General features: G+C 38.8%; 1 long non-coding RNA gene across 2 annotated transcripts; it reads left to right on the top strand.

The window, feature by feature from the left end:
- The first annotated feature begins 6394 nt into the window (after positions 1-6394).
- LOC138903623 (uncharacterized) lies at positions 6395-21482 on the top strand. Of its 2 annotated transcripts, none has more exons than XR_011412956.1 (2): positions 6395-15177; positions 21181-21482. It is a non-coding gene; the product is annotated as an uncharacterized lncRNA (long non-coding RNA). The 2 variants fall into 2 exon arrangements; XR_011412957.1 differs by lacking the exon at positions 21181-21482 and adding an exon at positions 18518-18854.
- The last annotated feature ends 872 nt before the right edge of the window (positions 21483-22354 follow it).

Here is a 22354-nt window from a genome sequence, read left to right as displayed (position 1 = left end):
TGTGAAACTTTGTCAGGTTTTTGAAAAATAAGAATTTGAGTTTTGAGATTCGATTTGGACTCGGATTTTGAAACTAATCACACATATGAACTCGTGGTGGGTCATGGGTAGTCGGAATCTACCATTGGACCCGGGTTTCGACTGGGCAAGCCCCGAGTTGACTTTTGTTGACTTTTTAAGAAAAGTTTAAAGATCATGGCTTTATCTATTGTAATCGATTTCCCTTGCATTGTTTGATAATATTAAGTCGATTTTGGTTAGATTTGAGCCGCGTGGAGGCGAATTTGAGGGGAAAAGCTATTTTCGAGAGTTGAATTGGCCTAGTTGAGGTAAGTATCTTGCCTAACTTTGTGTGGGGAAACTACCCCTTAGGATTGGTATTGATTGATTCATTTGTGCTATGTGAAAGCCATGTATGTAAGGTAACAAGTGGGTACATGGGTTATACGTGGTATTTGACCGGTTTAGGCTACTTAGACTCTTTCCATGCTTTAGTTGAAATGTCATATCATGTTTTAAATTCTCATAGTCAGTCTATTCTTACTTGTATTAGTCTATCCTTACATGCCTTAAATGACTTGTTTAACACTTGTTCTACATCCTGCTTGATAAATTGCTCTCATGCTTTATTTGAACTTGTTGCCCCTTTTATTGTTACATGTTACTACCTCCGTTCCAGTTTATATGAACCTATTTCCTTTTTGGTCCGTTCCAAAAAGAATGACCCCTTTCTTAATTTGGAAACAATTTTGCTTAAACTTATAATTTTACCCTTAATGAGAAGCTTTTATAACCACACAAATACTCTGGGCCCCTTTTTGAATTGTTTAGGACCACAAATTCCAAAAGTCTTCATGTTTTCTTAAACTTCATGCCCAATCAAATAGGTTCACATAAATTGGAACGGAGGGAGTATCTCTTTCATTGTTGATTATTATTACTTGAAGTCATTGTATGTATTTTCTCTTTCATTGTTGATTATCATTATTTGAAGTCAATGTTACAAGTTATCTCTTTCGTTGCTATTATTCTCATTTGAAGTCATGTTATCTCTTCCATTGCGAGTTATTTGTATTTAGTTTGTGGTTACACATTATCTTTCTCATTGTTGAGTTATTAGTGTTGAAGTTGTGAAAGCCGTATCACTTTGAGGCAAAGTGAATAATTGTTGAGATATCTTTCTTGTTGAGGAATTTACATTCATTGTTATTGTTGATATTCTTGTACACGTTGTGGTGGAGCCATGGGCTATTGTTGTGGAAATATTGATATTGTTGATTGTTGGCAAGTTGTGATATATGAGCACTTGTGGTGTGAGTTGTTATTGTGATGTGATATTGGCGTATGCGGAGCCATAAGGTTTGGGGTCAATGTGCATATGGCGGTATAAGTGTGGACTTATGTGCATGTTGCTTGTGCGGGGAACTACGTGAAGCCATGCGACGTCATATGGTGGGCTAAAGTGCGTGTAGATATTTCGGGAAAAATGTTTCAAAACCTATTTAAATGTAAGGTTCACGCAGCGGTATAAGGAAAGATTGTGATTGAGATTGTGAACTGTGAATACGAGGCGGAGCCTCTGTTGTGATTCTTGATTTATACACGAGGCGGTACCTCGGTTGTGATTCTTATTATACACGAGGCGATACCTCATTGTGATTCTGGTTGTTTACCTCATGTTGTAAAGAGTTTTGATGGGAACATTTTTTGTTGTTTTGTTCTTACTTGTCCTATCAGATGTTGTCCGTATATGATTGTTGACACTTAATTTTGGCCCTCCGTATTTAAAAATTAACTTATGCAGGCTTCCTAGTCAAAAATGATAAAAATATAGTTTTTGCACATTATTTAGCATTAATGTAATTTATTGATAATTATTCCTATTTTTACAAAACATGTGAATTTTTATCATTTTTATGCAATTGGTTAAATAATACTCCCTCCGTTTCAATTTATGTGAACCTGTTTGATCGGGCACGGAGTTTAAGAAAAAATAAAAACTTTTGAAACTTGTGATCCTAAACAATTCAAAAAGGGGTCCAGAGTATTTGTGTGGTTATAAAAGCTTCTCATTAAGGGTAGAATTGGAAGTTTAAGCTAAATTATTTCCAAATTTAGAAAGAGGTCATTCTTTTTGGAATGGACCAAAAAGGAAATAGGTTCACATAAACTGGAACAGAGATAGTACCATTTTTGTGCATTTTTCTAAATTTTAAACAATTTATTGATAATTGTCCTATTTTCCAAATATTAGGATATTCTATCCATTTATTATTTTTTCAAAAAATAAAATAATAATTACTACAACACAATTGTAGTAGTTATATTTTAAAATAAGTACTACAAGATTTTCTAATTAAATAATTATATTTTAATTCATAGCAGAGTCTAGTATTATATGGAAGCCAGTAGAGTTTATTTCAAAAATACGGATCAAGTTCGGTCAAATTCAATGTTCCATCAACGTTTGATGTGACGACACATTTGATATGACATTTGACGTGGCTAAACATTGACGCGACATGACATATGATGCGATTTGACAATATGATATGACTCGATGTGAGAAGACATCTTGATATGTCACATGATGTGACCTGATGTGATATGACTCCCTATCATTTTGACCACACATTTCTTTAACTTTACATTTTTATTTATTTTCAATAAAACAAAGACCGCATCTTTGTTTTTATAACCCATCATATAATACAAATACACACTACACAACACAATGGGGGGCAAGATCAAATTTTTCCACACAAAAACCCTAATCTTATAACTTCCCATCTCTCTCTTTCTTCTAGCTAGCAGCCGCCACTCTCCTAAAATTTCTCTCATCTTTGAGAGTAAGGGTGGCAAGTGGGCCGGTCCAGGCCCGGGACCGGCCCGGGACCTCGAGCCAAACGTGCTAAACGGGCCAGGACCGTTTGCCCCGGTTTTAGCGGGCCTGGGCCGGTCCTATGATTTGGGCCCGTCAGGCCCGGGACCGTTTAGCCCGCCAGGGCCCGGGACCGGCCCGGTCTCTTAGTGGGCCAAACGGTCCCAACGACTTTTTTTTAAAAAAAATATAGCCGTTGGGCTGTCAAAAATAGCCGTTGGGCTGTCAAAAATAGCCGTTGGCTATTTATAAAATAGCCATTTAACCCCCTCCCCCAACTTTATTTTAATCCCAAACTTTTTATAATTATACTTTTTCCCTATTTTTAACTATAAATACCCCATCATTCTTTCATTTTTTCTTATAAAATCATCAATATATCACAATCTCTCTCTAATTTTCTTCTATAATTGCTACTATTGCTTACTTTATTGTTACAATTTGTGAAACAATTGTGAAGTTGGTGAATTGTAATCTTCAACGATAATCAATTTCCAACAAGTTATTCGTCAATTCGGTAAACTCGTTCCAACTCTTAAGTTTTAATATTATAATTTTGTTTGTGTTTATTTATTTTCTATTATTTTATTAATTAAGATGGCTTCCTTAAAAATATTTTTTAGTACAAATAAGGAAAAATCCAAGAGTGACGAATGTAGTGCTCAATCTGTTTCTCCCCCACTGCCCCGTGCTCCCCGAACCAAACTCCATATACGTCCTACACCTGCTATTCTTGATAGCGATAATAATTTATTACAATTTACTGAAAGTCAATTTTGCCATAATATTAGATCTGGTGAACAATTAGACCATGAATTAATGAATGCTCTTTATTCTAATCCAACTATTGATGAAAATGATGACGAGGAAATAGATTTTGATGAAACTCAACCGGATGATGATACACCAACTAGTCCTGCTCCTAATGTTAACCCAACTAGTGGTAACCCTGCTAATCCAAATAATGCCCCATTTGATACTCCTGTTACTACCCCTACTTTTTCTAGACAACCTAGCAAACGGACGAAAATATTTTCCGTTTGGCCATTTTTTACTCAACTAATTCCAGAAAATAAGGCTAAGTGTAAAACTTGTGGCACGGAGTTAGTTTATAAATATTTTGGATCGCGGGGGGGGGGGGGGGGAGGGGGGACGGGAACTTTGGCTAGACACATAATGAAACACCCTCAAGATAAAGTGAGATATCTTCGTTTGAAATCTTTGGCCGAGGGGAAAAGTCTACCTACTCCTAGTCAGGTTGACCCTAGTACCGGTTCAAATCAATTTCAACCGGGAATTAACACTGTTACCGGTGGTATTTTATATTATGATCCAAAAAAAGATCGGGAAGAATTGGCAAAAATGGTAACTGTTATGTGTTTACCCTATAGTTTTCCTTCTGATCCTAACTTTGTGCATTATATTAGAAATAATTTTAATCTTACTTATAAAGGTTTTCCTCGCACAACCGTAAAGAGCGATATTTATAAATATAAACATGAATATGAATAATATTTGCGCTATTTATTTACTCATATAAATTGTCGTGTTGCTATTACAATTGATATTGGTAGAAGTGGTAACGACTGTGATTACCTTACTATTACCAGTCATTGGATTGATGAGGATTGGATAATGCAAAAGCGCATTATTTCTTATAGAATAATTAATTCACGTCACACAGGGCAGTTTATTGCTAGCACAGTTACAGATATTTGTAGATATTTTTACATTAGTGATAAAATAATGTCATTTTCAATGGATAATGCTACTAGTAACACAAATGCTATAGCCTTACTTACCACTACGCTAAATCCTACATTTAGTGATATTTTTCATGTTAGATGTATTTGTCATATTTACCATTTAATTGTGTGTGATGGTATGAGAATTTTAAATATTGAAATTGAAAAGGTTAAAATGGCTCTTAACTAGCTTTTTTATTCAAACCGTAGAAGTAGACTTAGAAAATATTTTAAAAAATGCGATGAATTTGTCCTAAGAGAAAGAAAGGTTCCTAAACCTTGTCCAACTAGATGGAATTACATGTATGAAAGTTTGGTTGTTGCATATGAATATAGAAACCCCATAAACTCAACATTTAATGCACATGTAAGTGATGATGATGAGCACCTTACAAATGGAGATTGGGCTACAAATGAATTTTCTGGGCAATATTATCCTACTATTTCTAACTGTTTAGTTTATATTGCAGAACTTGCAAATTTGTTTGCTCATTTTTCAGAGGGTGGGAAAATTTATAAACTTGCTATTGATTCTATGAGAAAAAAGTTTAAAAAATATTTTTTCCCTATTCCCCCTATTTATGGTATTTCTACTTTGTTAAATCCTTGTATGAAATTAGGAGGTCCTCATTTTTGGTATGAAACCGTTTATAATGGTTTAGCACTTAAAGATGAGGAATTATCTCAATTTTCGGAAACAATAGCCTCAATTAGAATAAATGCTCAAACTATTTTTAATACTTATCAAGTTGCATTAAATCATGCTAGACCAAATGTTCCAACTCATTCTTCTTTTGATTCTCAATCATCTAAAAGAACTGCGGGAGTAAGAGCACTTAGTGCTTGGGCGGGGTTTAGGGGTTCTCAAGGTTCTAGTAGTAGTGATTTTTCACAACTAAATGAGCTTGAAGTTTATTTGTCGCAGGGAATTGAGGAAGTGAATCCCGGCGGTTCCTTTAATCTTTTGGAATGGTGGAAGGACAAAGAAAAATACTTTCCGGTTCTTTCAAGGATGTCCTGAGACATTTTAACTATTCAAGCTTCAACAGTGGCATCAGAGAGCACTTTCAGTCAAGCAAGACTTCAACTCGGTGATTATAGAGCGTCTATGAGGGAGAATTTGGAAAAATCAGTACTTTTCAGAGATTGGATCCGGTCGGAAAGAAGAAATTTTGGACTTGCTTAATCACAACCAGATGAAGACGAAACTTATGAAGAAATGCTAGCTGAACTTGCAGAGGATGTTGCTTCGCCCGGAAGTGGCGATGACCAAGCAACTTTTCCTCCACCACCAACGGAAATTCCTCTGGACCTTGATAGATTTATGAAGTTTGTAAGAGATACCATGTAACTTGTATGAACAAAAATTAGTATGTATTATGTAACTTATATTTTGGCACATCTTGATTAGTTTCTTTTTCTTCTCAATGGTGGTATTAGCACCTTGTTGTGCTCATTTCATAGGGGGATGAAGACTAAGAAAGATATTGCCATATTTTTTAATGCTATAATAAAATTACAAGGCATATCTCTTTACAATAAGATATATATATATATAGCTTATCGAATATAACTTTTATATATATATATATATACACATCTTATATACTATATATATATATATATATATATATATATATATATATATATATATATATATATATACATATTTAATATACATCTTATATATATTATATATACATCTTATATACTATATATAAGATGTATATATTATATATATTCGATATTAAATATTGAATATTAAAATTTAGGATGTTAAATAAAATTTAGGTCACAATTCTATAATAAAATTTACAAAGAATTGCCTTAGATATTTTTTTTTAACATCCTTTTGTCTCTAATATCTATTTAATTTTTAAAAAAAAAATATATATATGTTGGACCCACTTAGCCCGTTTAGCCCGCGATCTGGGACCGTTTAGCTCGGGACCAAGCGGTCCCGGTCCCGGACCGATCCATACAAAAAGCCCGTTTAGGCTCAGACCCGTTGGTCCGTTTAATTTAGGACCGGTTCGAGATCGGTCCCAAAACCGTTTAGACCGACCCACTTGACCCGTTTAGACCCGAGACCGGCCCACTTGCCAGCCCTATTTGAGAGACGGACTCCCTCTCTCTCGTTTGTTGATGCTGCATGTTCTCCTCTCTTGCCGCCCACCAGAGTTGGTCACCGACGACGGCCGGCAGTCCTCTCTCATGCCTCATACATCCAACAAATGGTGAACGGAGCGGATAGAAACCCGCCGGAGAAAGCTTACGCTGGCGACCTCCATTTTCGTCACCTTCTACTTATCCTTTTCTATTCTCCACATATCTAAAAGGTTTGCCGAAAAACATGGTGAAAACTCTTTTTTTTTTGGATCCGGCCAGATCTTGTTGCTTCCACCGGAAAAGGGTGACGCCGGCGAACCCCCGCTCTTACATGCACCTGGATAGACTCTCCTTCTCCATTTTCAGGCCAGGCGTCGCCGCTAGAGATGGTTGTCATCGGCGAGTTTCTTCCCGTCTCTATTTCCCGCACTATCTTGTGTGTGTATTTTGGCTAACATCTCGTTGACACTGTTCTGTTATAATTTAGCTAACAAGAGCAGCTTGTGAAATTCCTTTGGAGATGAGTTTGTGTTCTGGGTCGGTTTGGCTGTTGTTGGTGCTTGTCTTTTCTTTGATTTTCTAGTCTTGTTCGGAATTTCGACCATTACACTGCTATCCGTTTCTCCATAAACTTGTTTTGATATGTATTAGCCTGGATTTGGAGGCTCTGACCGGAAAACGGTGCTCTGGCAGACCCTCGCTTTGCCAGTATTTTTTACTACGTTTTCCGGCGACCTATATTATCTGACAAGTTTATTCGAATGCTACTGTTATACTTCATTAGATTTGAAAATTCTTGTTTGCTCGTGCTGATTTTTGTAATAGGTCTCTCTTGACATTGTCCCACCGGAGTTGGGTTTTGCCGGAAATATATTTTCCGCCGACCTTCGTTTGTTTGGTATTGAATATCTGGTGGACATGGACCCCTGTTTCACTTTGATATCGTTGGGAATATATTATTGTATTATTTCTTATAACTTTGAGATTTGGTACACTGTTCCATTGGATTCTTTGTGTTGGTGATTGCCGATTGTGAACGGAATCCTACACTGTCGAATGAGGCCGGTGAGAATAATTTTTGAGGCCATGATGCCTCGAATGACCCTCCGGACTGGGCCCGAAATAATGAGACGATGATGATAAACATCGGAAAATAAAAGACAAGGATTGGAAAATAAAGGACGAGGACGCGATAAACCAATAAAACCTTCGGAGACGACACGATTAGCTACTGTAGTCGCAATCAAGGTGGTTCCCATTCTCATGTCTAGATGGATATTACACATATCTAAATCTCTTATATTATCTTTTAAACTATTTTCCAGAATTATTTCCCAAAAATAATGTCCCAAAAACATTTTCAAACTATTTCCAAAAATAGTTTCCCAAAAAATATTTTTCCAAATAATCTTTCAAAAACAAAAACATCTTTTTAATCATTTTCAAAAGCAATTTTCCAAAGAACATTTTAAAATAAAAATCATTTCAAAAATATGTCACTTTATCAGTTTGTCTTACTTTACATTTTTTTGCTAATAATTTTATTTCCCTTATCTTGCGAGGTACTTTATCCGAAACGCTTTAGAAAGATGACGCTCGGAGACAAAGACGAACCATGTCAAATTCCCCGCTTCGTACTTCCCGTTCTTGGATGTGCCCAAAACGTAAAGTATAGTAAAGCAGTAAATAGGTGTGTTTGCTTGCTTGCTTTAATATTATCTATTTGCTAAACACTTAGGGGATTGCATCTAGTTAATAATCGGGTTAATTCGTAATATTATATGTTATGCAAGTTCATAAAATTTGTACATGTATGCTAGGTTGTTGAATACATTCATAATGTGATTTGTGATTGACATACATATAACTAGTTAAATTAGACATATATAAAAAAATGAAAACATGTCATCTTTCAAAAATAAATAAATAATTTTGTCTTTATCTTAAAATTGATGAGCACCTTTTCGAACCACTTTATATGTAAATTGTTCTTTAATTGACACACTACGTATAGATATAATTGTAAAGAAGTTGTAATTGAATTGGTGTGATTCTATTGAGAGACTTAGGTCTAGTAGTCATTTGGGTTTGGCTCGCATAAGATGCGTTCAAGACCATGACTCTAAAGGTGGCCTTTGGTTATTCATTGAAATGATAACTCATTTTCGATGCAAATGTTTCTTCATATTGATACAATAGTTTTTTATGCCAAACATTTTGACACATTCTTCCTATATCACCTTAATTCTTTAATCATCAAAATAATTCTTTCACTTTGCTCATTATACATTGAGATAACTCTTTCAACACCATTTGGTCGAATTACTTGTTAAATATCTACTCATGTGCAAATAAATACTCTTTCCCCCATTTTTTTCGATCCTTTAGTATAAGTTTCTTCTTGTTGAGGTCATCCATCTAAACTTTTTAACTCTAATTATGAGTCTTTTCTCTTCAAGTTTATTCTTTTAAGTTCAAGATTTTATTCAAATACTTTGAGTTAACATGCATTCTTTAGGTACAATTCTTTTCATATTATTCAATATACCCTAAAATACCATTCTTTAATGCCGCTTTTATTCTTTCAAATACTACATATTATTTCATATATATTTTGTTAAATATTTTACTATTATGTATCTAGATCTCACTTTACACCCAGCTTATCTTTTGGAATACGATTCCCTTGTCCATTTTACATATAATTCATATGAGTCAATATATTTCAACCATTTCATTTCAAAAATACCAAAAATACTTGCATACTTCATCCGTACATAATTCATTATATATTTGATATCATCATTGTTCATTCTAGTGCACGTTGATCATTATTTTATTCTTTGTAATAGTTGTGAGTATTTGTTAATCATTCTTTTGAACCTTCCCTCCCTTATTTGATCGAGTCCACGGGAACCACATTTTGTGAATCTTAAGGGATGCCTAACACCTTCCCTCGAGATAACTTGAATCCTTACTCAGAATCTCAACTGTTTTGTAGTCCATATTTTAATATATATTATATAGTGTAATATAGGTGTCCTAGTATACCTTAATACTAGGTGGCGACTCTAATTTCGGAGAGCTTCTTTCTGATCCAACAATCTACTAGAGATTCGTCGGCAAGCTCAACTATTTGACTCATACTCGACCGAACCTTTCTTATGCAGTACAACATCTGAGTCAGTATATGCAGCAACCTCATCTCTACACTAAGTTTGGTCCTTTTTATGAATTCAGCCGCTTCTCTTCAGCTCCTCGCCTTTTGTGACTCCGATTGGGGATCTTACATTGATTCGCACTGCTCAGTCTGTGGATCTTTTTATCAATTTGGGTGGATCTCCTATTTCTTAGAAATCCCAGAAATAGCCTTTAATCTCTCTGTCATCGGCTGAAGCAAAATACCGGTCAATGCGGCGTGTCGTCGCCGAAATACTTGGCTTATTCGTCTCCTCTCTCCGATCTAACGGTCACACCTTCGCTTCCGATATCTCTTCATTCTGATAGCAAGGCTGCTATCCATATCGCGAAAAATTCGGTGTTTCATGAACGGACAAAGCACGTTGATTTGGATTGTCACTTAGTCCGTCAACAATTCCTTGCCGGACTTATCTCTCTCTCTCTCTCTCTCTCTCTCTCTCTCTCTCTCTCTCTCTCGTTCAATCACACACAAGTCACGCGAGGGTTGCGTTTTCACCCCTCCGAATCTTCTTTCAAAACTCCTTAGTTTTAGAGATTGGCAAACGAGGTTAACTACGTACCATCTCGCAATTGTCCTTAACTCATGCCCGAATCTAGGTAAATCTACTCTTAGTATTCCTAGTCCATTGTACACACAATCTTGTAGCTTGCTTTAGCTGAATTAATCCTTGCATGTCATTACTTGCTACATATTCTTTGTATATTTGTTGAATATTCTTTGCCTACCATTGTTATGTATCCTTTATCTGTTACATGTACATTCTATTTGTTATCTACTATTAAGTCCTCTATGTCTGACTAAACTCTGGTTGACTTATGTTGAACCTTGACCTTTCAAATATACATACCCATTCTGGTCTTTATGACCATCCTCATAACCATACCATCATCTGGACTCTACCATCTTTTTCAAAGATACGTCAATCTGGCTTGGTACATCTTCCACCGATTCGACGTATTCTTCTCAATCACACCTCACACTTTCACTGTCTTCCATCATTTGAGACAAATCCATGCGCTATGCTATCATCTGTCTCTTATTCAAAAGTTACCAGTCTCCACCACCCACCCAGGAATCCTCATTCACTTCCACATCACATTCTTCTCAAAGAACAATCATCCATTCATGACAACCATACAGATCCCACAATTCTAGTAATTGGCCCGAACTACGTTTTGACATTGTCACGCCCCGACCTCGAGGAGCGCGACCGGCGCTCAACCGAGATACCCTGGTCAAGCAAACCTACTTGATGCCTTCTACCCAACCTTACCCAATAACAATAAAAGAACCACTAACAAGAGATAAGCATGAGAAGGGTAAAATGTTCCACATTCCTTTTCCATTATTCAAAGGATATTCATTTTACGATTTCCAAAATATTACAAGTTTATAATTACGAGGGAAAAATATATTTGCCAAATATCAATACTTATAACTCATTACCCAACATCGTAAACCACCCACAACATGTCTACGGAGCCTCTAAGTACAACAGAAGAGTAGTATGAAAGTACCGGCGACAAGGTCTCGGCTATACCTCAAAACACAAATACAACGTCAAGTGACATAATGCCCGGAATAGAGTAGTGCTCACCAAAACCTACTGAGTAGAGAGTAACTGCTAACGAAGTCAAAGCTGCCCGCTGACGAACAACCTGCATCCATTAAAGATGCAGCGCCCCCGGCAAAAGGGACCTTAGTACATATGGAATAGTACAAGTATGTGAAGCTAAATGTCCTCTTTAGAAATAAAATACCAATATAAGAAAGGAAAAACCATGGAAGCAACGAGTAACAATCAATGATATCCAAATGTCAAGTTAAAACATTATAATTTTCAAAATACGAAAATAATATCATTTTTGGTTGGGAAATCATTAGCACCGATATACCACCGTGTTTTTAACACGCAGTCCGATCACGCCCGATCGGCTAGGCCATCTCTCCACGAACAATGTGGATTAACATGTGATGCGAAAGAAAGGTGTTACCAAGAGTAGGAACCACCATGCGCGTAACATGGCGTCCGATCTCCACCCGATCGGCTAGGCCGCCTTACCACATATGTCGTGTGGGTCAACTTCATCATTTTCAATTCACATCTATCATCAATCTCATCCCAATTAAGGGGACCAATCTCATCACATCAATATTTCTATTTCATCCCAAATAAGGGGAATAATCACAATCCACTCCTATACTGGCACGTGTAGTTTCGAGTGTGGGCCTTACGACCCACCATTCCTCGGCTCGCTAATGATACTCCCAAAAATATTTTGTTTTGCACACAAAGAAAGCAGAAATACAAATACATTCACCTCCCGACCTTTCACACCGTATATAGTTTTATTAATACTCTCAACCACTCGCAACATCATTATTTCATTGGCTCTCTTGGCCATCTATATATATGATTCTTCATCCAAGGCACGGTGGTTGTATCTTATAGTCCACACTTTCATTTCTTTACTTCCAAGGATTATCATCACAAATATCAACAAATAGAATATTCCAGAAATCACAACTTTAGGTTCATTAGTAATGAAGACTTTAAACACAATGGATTTCTTTCCAAGAAATGGAGTAAAATGATTCAGAATCAAAGCACAAGTGAAAATCATAAACGAGTAACACATCATTTATTCTTGAAATACTTTTCCCCAAAAGGGCAATACACAATTTCAACTCATGAATATATAAGAGCTCAAAACACATTGGAAATACTTACAAAGCATAACATTAGTTAAAACAACCACATTTGGGCATGACTTGAGTACCCAAGCTTTTAGGCAACTCTATTTTCCAAGTCAATTTGGAACAGTTGAATCAAGACTCATTTCATAACCTTTCTCACATCACTTCATTTCCTTGGCACCATTGGCCATAAGTATAACTTTCATTATTGGTATGGTGGCCACGCTTTACATCTCCAACCCACTTCTTTCACTTTCAAGCATCCTTATAGATTATCAACAACAAGGTATTTCAAATCAAGACTTCAGGTACACATATGAGCAATAGGAGTTTTAGACGCATGGAGTATTCTTTCCAAGTTAAGCATAATGGACTTTCATTTGAAATACGACTCAAAGCCATAACATTTTAATACACATATTATTCTTGAAGACATTCTCGAAGGATAACATAATGTGATAGGAATATTCGGAACACATTTGAATACATAATTCTCGACACTTTGCTTACTCGGGACAATCGAATTTATTGGGAACAACTCGGAACATGGGAATAAGGAACTCGAGCCAACCATACTTGAAACTTACGGGAACATCATGGAATTCAATTCTAAGAGAGTAGTTTAGCTAACATACATTGCTTGAGCTTTTCTTAAGTTACTACAACGTCCCAACACTTCTAGAAATAACAATCTATAGGAAGATCATAAAAATCAGATAATAATTAAAAGGATTCTCATGGTGTAACTCTCTTAGGAATTTTGTTAAACACATAGTATGCAGAATAGACTATAAAGCTCTACAATAGTAATCCCTTCCTCCCTCAACCAATTTCAACAAGAAACTAACCAAAATGGTTCATTAACCCCACATACTATAACCTATTGTCACATACATGGCCTATTCCCAACCCTACAATATACTTAAACTCATAGCCTCTTGCATGAAAGCTTAGGAGTAGGACTTACTCGGATAGATGATAATCTAGTGACTGGCTTCCTTGATTATTGAAGATTGGTGCAAGAATGGGTGATTAGAATGTTAGATTTCCTCCTTCTCTCTTTAAAATACTCTTACCTCTCTCTAAAATCATCAAACATCCACTTCAAAATGAGCCCCTAATGCTATTTCTCAAAATGGGGTCGGGTTATAAAAATAGGAAAATGGACCCTCCGAACTCAGGTCTGCGGTCGCGGAATGGACCACAAAACAGATATGCGGCCGGCAAAATGGGTCGCAAAAATGATGCCAAGAACTGGGCTGGTCTGGTCCGGTCTGCGACAGGTCTGCGGTCCGCAGACCATTTATGCGGCCATAGAGTGGACCGCAGAATCACTCTAAAACATTCTTCATGCCAAATCTGCGACGAAAATTCGGACCGCGAAATAGATATGCAATCGCAGAATGGACTGCAAAATGACCTTCGAAATTCAACCATTTTTCTGCTCAACTCTGCGACGGGTATGCTGCCTGCGGAGTGCGCAGAGTGGTTCTGCGGCCGCGAAACTGACCACTACCTTTGGATACATAAGCCCAACCATCACTCGACTAAAATCCTAACATACAAGATGCGAGTCCTTTCTTCAAACATCTGGCTATGGAGTCATGGTATTCACTTTCACTCTTCAAATTCAAAGATTCAATAAAAGTCAACCCATTTTGTTACAGGGGTAAGTTGTTAGTCAGCCTTCGAGACGTGTCATGCTCGCACGACTCGGACAAACAAAGAAGAACAAGCGAAGCCTCAAGTCAACACGAAGCAATTTCCCTCCCTCGAACTAAGATTTTTCTTTGGATGCAGGAGGGACAACACAATCTCTGAAACCATCAAGAAATGTCGACATCGCATTCCTGATCGCAATCGGATACACCACTGGCTGCACGGCCTAACTCTGCACCCTCTTAATTTTATAACTTCACCTAAGAAAGACTCTAACATTTTCTCCTTTGAGTTCTGCAGGTACATCATCCCGGGCACTTCATGGGAGATATCATCTGGACTTGGACTTGGGGGAACATCAATCAGATAATCAGGGGAGTAATGGTTTTACAATGAACTCCATCAATTTTTGATGACTTCGCTGCTCTCACCACTTTTCCATATTCATATCAAAATATCGTTCCCGGTTGTCAACCGCGGATGATAATCAAATGGTTCTTGTGGATGGCCAAAAGGTGTATCATACTGGGACTGCACGGGAAATAGCACCCGACATTGGACATTGTGGAACATCAACCTAATAATCAGGGGGGTGTTAGTTACAATTCTTTATTCCATCAATTTATGACGGCACTACTCTCATAACATTTCTATATCTTGATCAGATTATCACCCCGAATAATAGCTGGGGACGATCACCAAAAGGTTCTTGTGGATAGCTGGAAGGTCACAACAAAACATCCCTGTAGTCAATTGGTAGACAACCACAACATTTTTCTCACAAACAGTCAGGGGCGTCGAAGCAACTGTTCGAAGGAGCAACTGGGGCACATCTTCTAGAGGGAGACGCTCTTCAACTCCAGAGATACCACACCCAATCATAGGTACAACAAGGCATCGCTCTGAGTTTGTCTATACCTTGCATTTAATACATATCTTTGATGCAATTAATATAGTTAGTTGCAATGCCTTGAAGTAGAAGAGTAAAGGAAATGTTGAAACCCATACATCTCATACTCTCAAATCTTCACGAACTACGAGTACCTGATTCTTGACATTGTGTCAAGATACGTAGGCAACCCGTCATGGGTCCGGTTTTCCTCGTCCTTAATTGGATGAGTCGGTCAAGTCTGGCCACTTGGGTTGCAGTTGACCGAAGATGTAACACCCCAAAAAATTTTGAAGTACTTAAGTGTAAAGCCCGGTAAAATTTGCAAAGAAAATAATATTTTATGGTACCGGACTAGGCTTACGTGTTTGGGTACTTAGGTAAATCTTAGTACAGCCTTTCACCCGCAGACTGACGGGCAGGCAGAGCGGACTATTCAGACGCTTGAGGATATGTTGCGCGCTTGTGTTATAGACTTCAAAGGTAGTTGGGATGATCATTTACCACTCATAGAATTTTCATATAACAATAGCTATCATGCTAGCATTCAAATGGCACTGTTCGAGGCTTTATATGGTAGGAGATGTATATCTTCCATTGGGTGGTTCGAAATTGGGGAAGCAGATTTGATAAGGCCAGACCTTGTGCATCAGGCTATGGAAAAGATTAAAATCATTAAGGAGTGGTTGAAGACTGCTCAGAGTTGTCAGAAATCCTATTCGGATGTTCATCGTAGAGATTTGGAGTTCCAAGAAGATGATTGGGTATTCTTGAAAGTTTCTCCCATGAAGGGTGTAATGCGATTTGGTAAGAAAGGGAAATTGAGTCCGAGGTATGTCGGACCGTACAAAATCATTCAGAGGATCGGTGAGGTGGCATACAATCTTGAACTACCACCTGAGATATTATTAGTACACCCGGTGTTTCATGTGTCTATGTTGAAGAAAGTAGTTGGAGATCCAACACTCATTGTTCCGGTTGAGACTATTGAGGTAAATGAGAAATTGACTTACGAAGAGATTCCGGTTTCTATTATTGATCGGCAAGTCCGAAAATTGAGAAATAAAGAAATTGCCTCCGTGAAAGTGAAAGTGTTTGACAAGAGGGGTTGCTCTGATGGTAAGCAACCTCCACTTCCAACCAAGAGGTTGTGAGTTCGAGTCACCCCAAGAGCAAGGTGGGGAGTTCTTGGAGGGAAGGATGCCGGGGGTCTATTGGAAACAGCCTCTCTACCTCATGGTAGGGGTAAGGTCTGCGTACACACTACCCTCCCCAGACCCCACTAGTGGGATTATACTGGGTTGTTGTTGTTGTTGTTGTTGTTGCCTCCGTGAAAGTGTTGTGGAGAAACCAACAGGTTGAAGAGGCTACTTGGGAGGCTGAGGAAGAAATGAAGAAAAAGTATCCTTATTTGTTTGAATGACCATGTATTTATAAAGTTGTGATCTAGGAAAAAAAATTATAAGACTTACTTTTTATGAATTTTGTATCATTTGAACAATTGGCGTTAAGGGTATTCCTTTCTGGAAATATATTGCTTATGAGGCCACAGTTGTTATTGTTTTGTATTATGTTATGTCGTTAGAATATGTATATGTTGTTAGGATGTGTTTATGGGGCTCTCTGACAGGTGGATAGGCCTAATTACAAAGGAAATTCTAGCGAAATTTCTGGAAGCAGCTATGCGGTCGACTATGCGACCGCATAACAGTTATGCAGATCGCATAGTGACCGCATACACAAACAAATTTTTGATCATTTTTGTCAGTAATTATGCGACCAATATACGGTCCGCATATCCATTATGCGGTCGCATAACCATTTCGGAGATCTATTTTTGGGTTTTTAAAACCTGACCCTATTTCGTTAAATACACTCTTTGGGCCATTTTTGAGCGATAATCTGATATTTTAGAGTGAAAGAGAGTTCCCTAGAGTGAGAAAGAGTTCTTCAATAATTGTTCTTCAATTCTTGCTCATGTTTTGAAAGATTAAGAAGGGAAACTCACTAGGTCTTCATCCTCGAGGTAAGATTTTATACCCTAACCCTCAGTTTCGAATTTTGTATAGAAATAGATAATTAGCAAGATAATTTCTGGATATGAGGGTTGTTTATTTTGTATGCATGTGTTATCAAAGAGGGTATGAAGATTGTTGAGCTAAAAATGGTAAAGATTGGGTTGTGGGATGATGGAATCCTCCATAAAAGGGCCTTGAAACCTTATGCATACCTTGTGTTTGATAAAATGCTCAAATAAGCTAGAACCATGATCATCTTCCTAATTTTGGTTCAATTTGTATATTTTCTAAAATAGATTGAAGTTGCTAAACATTCCGGAACATTTAGAGTGTAAGGAAGCTCAAGTGAGGTATGTTAGCTAAACTCTTCTTTAAGAATTGAAATTCCCAATATCCTTGTAAGTTTCGAGATGTTGATTATAAATGGAGTATTCCGATAAGTTTTGCGATGAAGATATATGTTCAATTCGTGTTTCAAATGCTCTTATCATATTGCATTATAAATTGAGGATGTGTCCCAAACTATGGATTATATCCACATGTTATAATTTCTAGTCGTGATTTATGTGAAAGTTATTATGCCAAATTGTGTAGAGATTGTAATTGTGATACACCTCCACCCGCATACATTGGGGTGAGGCGGCATGACCTCTTTGTGTGGGATTATTTTATAGAGATTGTGATTGTGATACACCTCCACCCGCATATATATCGGGGTTAGGCGGCATGACCGCTTTGTGTAGGGATTATGGTATTGTGGGACTGCACCTCCACCCGCTTACATTGGGGTGAGGCGGTATGACCGTTTTGTGTATAGTTTTGGTATTGTTGTGGCACTACCACCCGCATACATTGGGGTGAGGCGGCATAGCTGCTTTGTGCTGGTATTGGTATCGTTGATGCATTTCCACCCGCATACATTGGGGTAAGGCGGCATAGCCGCTTTGTGTAGGTTCTTGGTACTGTGGTTATACATCCACCCGCATACATTTGGGTGAGGCGGCAGGGCCGCTTGATTAGAGTTGTGGTATTGTACGTACACTTCCACATGCATACATCGGGTGAGGCGGCGGGGCCGCTTTGTGTGAAGATAGTTACAGAGGATCTCATCTTAAACCCTATAAATGTTATTTATAGCTTTTAATAAGCTTGCTATGGTTTAAACGGTTATCTATATTATTCTATTGCGGCACTGGTTCATTATATTCATCTTGTATTTCTGAATTCTTAAATTAGTGTTTTGTTTTCATACTAGTACTATTCGACGGTACTAACGTCCCTTTTGCCGGGGGCGCTGCATCTTTTAAATGGATGCAGGTGGTTCCACAGCATGAGATATTGATCAGTGATAACAGCACACCTTCTTCCCAGCTCACTTGGTGAGCCTCACTTCATCCTGGGGTCATGTATCTTTTGTTCTTTGTGTATTCTGTTTGAGGTATAGACGGGGCCTTGTTGCCGGCATTATCATTGCACTCATCTTTATCTATAAAGGCTCCGTAGACATAGTGTGGGTTGTATAATGGTGCTGGGGAAGTCAAACTCGTGTGTTGTGCTTGAATTACTATTTCCACTTCAGATTATGAAAAATGTATTTGGAATTGAGACTTTCAAATAAAGTAACTAATGGTAAGAAATTGGTATTGAAACATGATCACTTTATTGGTTGATTAACGAAAACATATATACTATCTTTATTCATGAATGAGTTTGGGTAAAAGAAAATCTAGTAGGCTTGCTCGGCTGGGTTCACTAGATTGAGCACCGGTCGCGCTCCTCGATTTTTGGAGCGTGACAAACTTGGTATCATAGCCTAAGGTTTTAAAGTATCCTAGGATATCTCGGAGCCGTGTCTACTAGAGTCCTTATTATCGGTGTGTTGTCGACCACATCTATAATTAGGATGCTACATGGGCATTTAGGAATAATAACCCTCTTTCATGTTCTTGATCGTGCAATAAAGCTGGTTGTAAGATTGTTCCTCTTTTAACTCCTACGTTGCTCTAATTTTTAGTACATGGCACCTAAGAAGAAGGCAAGAACTGGCCAAAGAGCCAATGTCACTCCAGGACTGACAGTTGACCCTATAATTGATGATGCGGGTGAGCACCCGAGGAGTGAGAATATTCCTCCAGTTACTACACTGCCTGACTCTACTATAACTGATCAGACCACACCTGTCCCTACACCTACATAAGGTGTAATGATTTCTCCAACTGATATTCCAGTTCCACCTCCAGCTCTAGCTTCCGATTCTGGTGTGTCTGATATTGATATTAGGGGAGCCATACAAATGTTGACACAGATAGTGGCTTCTCAGGCCTAGAGATAGAGTGTTGGGCCTACTTCTTCCAGTCATCCAGGGGAATCTGCTAGTACCAGGGTGAACAAGTTTCTTCAGTTAGATCCTCCAGTATTTACCGGGTACTGATCCCGAGGAGGACCCCCAAGACTTCATTGATGAGATGCACAAAACTCTACGAGTTATGCATGCTACAGAGACAGAGGGAGTAGAGTTGGCCTCCTACCACCTGAAAGGGGTGGCCTATTCTTGGTTTGAGTTGTGAGAGGAATCCCGTGAGGAGGGAAGCCCTCCGGCAAGGTGGGGTGAGTTCATAGATGCCTTTATGGATCATTTCTTGCCTGCTAAAACTAAGGCAGCTCGTGCCGCTGAGTTTGGAAGCCTGAAGCAGGGTAGTATGAATGTGTGGGAGTACCATATAGAGTTTGCACGCCTGTCCAAGTATGCTATTCACATGCTGCCCGCTATGGAGGCTAGAGTACGCCGGTTTGTATAGGGCCTTAGCCCCTTGGTTCTCAATGAGGCCTCTACATCTGCCTTGAATTCCGATATGAACTATGGTAAGATGGTGGCATTTGCTCAAGCCACAGAGACCCGCAAATTGAAAAATAGAATGGAGCGTCAGAGTAGCAGCAAGGCCCGATCCGCGAGCAACTTTGGTGGTTCTTCCGGTGGTAATGGTGGTAGGTCGGCATTCAGGGGAGCGTCATCAGGACCATCCCAATCATTCGCCCACTCTTCGATGGGTGCACAATCATCTGGACCCAGTCAGGACAACATGGGACCCCACCAGTAGGGTCTGCCCGACAGAAGGTTTCAGTAGCGGAGGCTTCCATGCCTTAAGTGTGGGAGGATGCACTTTGGGTCCTGTTTCATGGACCTACTAGTATGCTATGGGTGTGGTTTGAGGGGTTACATTCAGAGAGATTGCCGCTCATCCCGCCGAAATATGGGTAGAGGTGCAGTATAGCCAGCTAATTCTGTAGCTACTACATCCATAGCACCTCCAGCTCGAGGCAACCCAGCACCCGTAGGGCTTGGTGCAACTAGGGGTGGTGCAAAATATTCGGGAGGACCCAACAGATTTTATGCTATGCGGAGACATCGGGAATCAGAGGCTTCTCCAGATGTTGTCACAGGTATATTGACTGTCCAATCTCATGATGTATATGCTCTTATTGATCCCGGTTCCACTTTGTCGTATGTTACACCTTTTGTTGCTATGGAATTTGGGATAGAACCATGGTATTGGTATCGTTGATGCATTTTCACCCGCATACATTAGGGTGAGGCGGCATAGCCGTTTTGTGTAGGTTCTTGGTACTGTGGTTATACATCCACCCGCATACATTGGGGTGAGGCGGCAGGGCTACTTGATTATAGTTGTGGTATTGTACGTACACTTCCACCTGCATACATCGGGTGAGGCGGCGGGGCCGCTTTGTATGAAGATGGTTACAGAGGATCTCATCTTATGTCATATAAAGGTTATTGATAGCTTTTAATAAGCTTGCTATGGTTTAAATGGTTATCTATATTATTCTATTGCTGCATTGGTTCATCATATTCATCTTGTATTTCTGAATTCTTAAATTAGTGTTTAGTTTTCATACTAGTACTTTTCGACGGTACTAACGTCCCTTTTAACGGGGGCGCTGCATCTTTTAAATGGATGCAGGTGGTTCCACAGCAGGAGATATTGATCAGTGATAGCAGCACATCTTCTTCCCAGCTGACTTGGTGAGCCCCACTTCATCTCGGGGTCATGTATCTTTTATTCTTTGTGTATTTTGTTTGAGGTATAGCCGGGGCCTTATTGCCGGCATTATCATTGTACTCATCTTTATCTATAGAGGCTCTGTAGACATAGTGTGTGTTGTATAATGGTGCTGGGGAAGTCAAACTCGTGTGTTGTGGTTGAAATACTATTTCCACTTCAGATTATGAAAAATATGTTTGGAATTGAGACTTTAAAATAAAGTAACTGATGGTAAGAAATTAGTATTGCAGACATGATCACTTTATTTGATGATTAACAAAAACATATATATTCTCTCTATTCATGAATGAGTTTGGGTAGAAGAAAATCTAATAGGCTTGCTCGGCCGGGTTCACACGGTTGAGCGCCGGTCGCGCTCCTCGATTTTGGGGCGTGACAAACTTGGTATCAGAGCCTAAGGTTTTAAAGTATCCTATGATGTCTCGGAGCCGTGTCTAGTAGAGTCCTTATTATCGGTGTGTTGTCGACCACATCTATAATTAGGATGCTACATGGGCATTTAGGAATAATACCCTTCTTTCATGTTCTTGATCATGCGATAAAGCTGGTTGTAAGATTGTTCCTCCTTTAACTCCTGCGTTGCTCTAATTTTCAGTACATGGCTCCTAAGAAGAAGGCAAGAACTGGCCAAAGAGCTAATGTCACCCCAGGAGTGACAGTTGACCCTATAATTGATGATGCGGGTGAGCACCTGAGGAGTGAGAATATTCCTCCAGTTACTACACTGCCTGACTCTACTACAACTGATCAGACCGCACCTGTCCTTACACCTACAAAAGGTGCAACGGTTCCTCCAACTGATATTCCAGTTCCACCTCCAGCTCCAGCTTCCGATTCTGGTGTGTCTGATATTGATATTAGGGGAGCCATACAAATGTTGACACAGATAGTGGCTTCTCAGGCCTAGAGAGCGAGTGTTGGGCCTACTTCTTCCAGTTATCTAGGGGAATCTTCTAGTTCCAGGGTGAACAAGTTTCTCCAGGTAGATCCTCCAGTGTTTACGGTACTGATCCCGAGAAGGACCCCCAGGACTTCATTGATGAGATGCACAAAACTCTCCGGGTTATGCATG

The sequence above is a fragment of the Nicotiana tomentosiformis genome, chromosome 12 (assembly GCF_000390325.3).
Source record: "Nicotiana tomentosiformis chromosome 12, ASM39032v3, whole genome shotgun sequence".
NCBI classification, from domain to species: Eukaryota; Viridiplantae; Streptophyta; class Magnoliopsida; order Solanales; family Solanaceae; genus Nicotiana; species Nicotiana tomentosiformis.
This window is presented reverse-complemented; position numbering and strand designations above follow the sequence as displayed.